The sequence below is a fragment of the Schistocerca gregaria genome, chromosome X, assembly GCF_023897955.1.
Source record: "Schistocerca gregaria isolate iqSchGreg1 chromosome X, iqSchGreg1.2, whole genome shotgun sequence".
In the NCBI taxonomy this organism is placed as follows: Eukaryota; Metazoa; Arthropoda; class Insecta; order Orthoptera; family Acrididae; genus Schistocerca; species Schistocerca gregaria.
In genome coordinates this window covers 685,213,260-685,217,125 of record NC_064931.1, presented here as the reverse complement: position 1 = coordinate 685,217,125, position 3,866 = coordinate 685,213,260, and the positions used below count along the sequence as shown (strand labels likewise).

Here is a 3,866-nt window from a genome sequence, read left to right as displayed (position 1 = left end):
TCGGTGATACACTATGTGATCAAAAGTATCTGTACATCCCCAAAAACATACTTTTTTCATATTACGTGCATTGTGCTGCCACCTACTGCCAGTTACTCCATATGAGCGACATCAGTAGTCATTAGACATCGTGAGAGAGCTGAATGGAGCGCTCTGTGGAACTCATAGAGTTCTAACGTGGTCAAGTGATTGGATGTCACTTGCGTCATACGTCTGTACGCGGGATTTCCAGATTCCTAAACATCCCTAGGTCCACTGTTTCCGACGTGATAGTGAAGTGGAAACGTAAAGGGACACGTACAGCACAAAAGCGTACAGGCCGACCTCATCTGTTGACTGATAGAGACCGCCGACTGTTGAAGAGGGTCGTAATGTGTAATAGGCAGACATATATCCACACACAGGAATTCCAAACTGCATCGGGATCCACTGCTAGTACTATGACAGTTAGGCGGGAGGTGAGAAAACGTGGATTTCATGGTCTAGCCGCTGCTCATAAGCCACGCATCACCATCCGGTAAATGCCAAACGACGCCTCGCTTGGTGTAAGGAGCGTAAACATTGAACAGTTGAACAGTGGAAAAACGTTGTGTGGAGTGACAAATTGCGGTCCACGATGCGGCGATCCAATGGCAGGGCTTGGGCGTGACGAATGCCCGGTGAACGTCATCTGCCAGAATGTGTAGTGCCAACAGTAAAATTCGGAGGCGGTGCTGTTATGGTGTGGTCGTGTTTTTCACGGAGGGGGCTTGCACCCCTTGTTGTTTTGCGTGGCACTATCACGGCACAGGCCAACATTGATGTTTTACGCCCCTTCTTGCTTCCCACTGTTGCAGAGAAATTCGGGGATGGCGACTGCATCTTTCAACACGATCGAGCACCTGTTCATAGTGCACGGCCTGTGGCGGAGTGGTTACACGACAATAACATCCCTGTAATGGACTGGCCTGCGAAGAGTCCTGACCTGAATCCTATAGAACACCTTTGGGATGTTTTGGAACGCCGACTTCGTGCCATGCCTCACCGACCGACATCGCTACCTCTCGTTAGTGCTGGACTCCGTGAAGAATGGGTGCCATTCCCCAAGAAACCTTCCAGCACCTGATTGAACGTATGCCTACGAGAGTGGAAGCTGTCATGAAGGCTAAGGGTTGGCCAACACCATATTTGAATTCCAGCATTACCGATGGAGGGCGCCACTAGCTTCTCAGTTATTTTCAGCCAGGCATCCGGATAATTTTGATCATATAGTGTATCGTCATTCAGGGAAGTACAATATATCAACACAACTATCCTTGTGGACCATGTCCATCCCTATATGCTGTTTATTTTTCGTCAGGGCGATGGCATCTACGAGTAGGACAACGCAAAGTATCACACAGCTCTCAGTGTAAGCATGTGATTTGAAGAGCACCAGGATGAGTTTACCTTACTCCCCTGACCACCAAATTCCCCAGTTTTAAACCCAATCCAGAATCTGTGGGACCATTTTACTCAGGCTGTTCACTCCAATTGAGGAACTTGTGCAGATGGCCATGTACTGTAGTCGGCATAGATCCCCATCCCTGTCGGTACCTCACAGAACCTCATTGACTCTCTTCCTGCACGTCCAACAGGCGGTTATTGAGGTTTTTGATAATGGGCCACACTAAATGACACATTGAAAGAGCATACATAAATACTCTCTGCTGTCACTCTCAGTTTTTTAAAATGCAATACTTCAGGCATAATTATTATTTGTTGACAACTGCCAGATACTGTAATTCATACATATGTTTGATATTTCTATTGTAGATATACTAGCGATAAGTGAAGTGTATCGTTTTGTACACCACTGATACTAAAACATAAGATAATATTTCTACGTAGGGACCACAGTAATTATTTAATGTTCAACCCATGACTGAAATTAATTAATAACGCAAATTTGCGCGAAATCTACAAAAACCAGTGATGTGTAGGGCGCGAAAATTAGATCAGCTATACTGCCACATGCATGTGGATAACATACAATTTGAATTACTCGTATTAATGTAATGATTATTTTGAATGCTAAAATTAAGAATAAAGCTGAGAGCGTTAGTTACCTCCCAACTAACACTGCTGGCCACTAAAAGTGCAATAGCAACTAAGCACTTCGTCTTCAGGCCACAAGTGGCCCATCCGTACCATCCGACCGCTGTGTCATTCTCAGACAAGGATGCGGATAGGAGGGGCGTGTGGCCAGCACACCGGTCTTGAGGCTGTTATGATGGTTTTATTTGACCAGAGCCGCTACTGTTCGGTCGAGTAGCTCCTCAGTTGGCATCACGAGGCTGAGCGCACCCCGAAAAATGGCAACAGCACATGGCAGCCCGGATGGTCACCCACCCAAGTTCCGGCCACGCCCGACAGCGCTTAAGTTCGGTGATCTGACGGGAACCGGTGTATTCACTGCGGAAAGGCCATCGTACGCAATAGCAATTACTCAAATTTTGTTTATTTTGCGTATATTGGGTATTAAGAAGAATATATGATTAAATATGTTAGTCATCTAGGGAAGACAGGGTGCGAAATTTTGTTAGACATAAGTGCAACAGTGACTCTAACGTAGCTGTCCATGGAGGCGAACTGGGCTTGAATAACAGATACAACGACATCATTCCATGCTGCTTGAACTCTCTGCCAGTGCTCATCAGTCATGGTGGCTTGTGAGTAGTGGCGTTTTAGTCTTTTGGTAATCCATGACTAGATTTTTTTTTAAGAGGTGAGGGTTCTGGGCAACGTGCTGGTCATGGCTACAGTATCGAGGTAGGTCAGGACAGATTGAACAACGTGCGTTCTTGCGTTGTCTTGTTGAAAGATGATGTCACACAGACTGAGAAGATAGGACACATTCACTGCCTTTAACACATCAGGAATGACAGGGCTACTGTCCAAAGATATGTTGTGCTCCGAATGGCATCCCACTCTATCACTCAACGTGCTGGGCCTATATGATGGTGACAACTGCAGTCTGGCAACGTTAGTTTACCTCTGGGCCTCCACACACGGTTGTGTCCACTGTGTTGATGTACTCAGAAACGGGCCTCTGCTGAAAAGACGACGTGGAACTACCGATAGTCTTGTGTCTAGTGTTGTCATAGGGTTCACCACTGTCGGTTCACCTCTCCCTGCAGCTACGTCAAGGGGAGCCGAAAACATGGTCACTGCGCTTGCAGTCCGTAGAGCTCCAGACGTCGTCGTTCTGTTCCTTTGGACATTTGACTTACTGAAAACAAACCCATCAGCTAACTCAATGTTTGTGACGGTATAAACGATATAACACGGCTGAGTGAACCAGCTCTTCAGTCCCGAGGTAGCTTCAGGTTTTTTTTTTCTTTCGGCGCATACGCAGCTGATCTTTTTCTAGCCTGTGGTATCACGTAAGACGCACATCGCTCTTTGCACAGCTCACTTATTGATCTTTCTGCCAAGCACCACGAGGAGTCGTCACTGATTGCAGACTTCGGATTCTGCAGCGCCATAGCGTGTCTCGGCGAAATGAAAGTAAAGACATATTTTTCTAATTACAAATGTTTTCACATGCTTTAATAACTTGCTGTAGCAATACAGACATTTTCAGTTAATAGATAACTATAAATTACTGTTATAACGGATTTATAATCTTTAGATTTTTGAGTAGCTTAATTACATGATACCTCGGGACTCAATAACAACTTTGTTTACGTCACTGGAAGTGGGGTTATATTTTTTAGTTTAATTACCAGTGCTGACAGCCACGTTCAGGTCGAAATGCCGGACAGAAGGCTTAAAAGGCTTATCTTTGTACAATGTGAGCACATCAGTGTGTTCGTTTGGTTTACTACTAAGAGGAATTGTTATAC

The 3,866-nt window shown here is 45.4% G+C and overlaps 1 pseudogene; it reads right to left on the bottom strand.

Moving 5' to 3' along the window:
* Nucleotides 1-2,334: 2,334 nt before the first annotated feature.
* Nucleotides 2,335-2,452, bottom strand: LOC126299784 (5S ribosomal RNA; annotated as a pseudogene).
* Between the last annotated feature and the right edge of the window lie 1,414 nt (nt 2,453-3,866).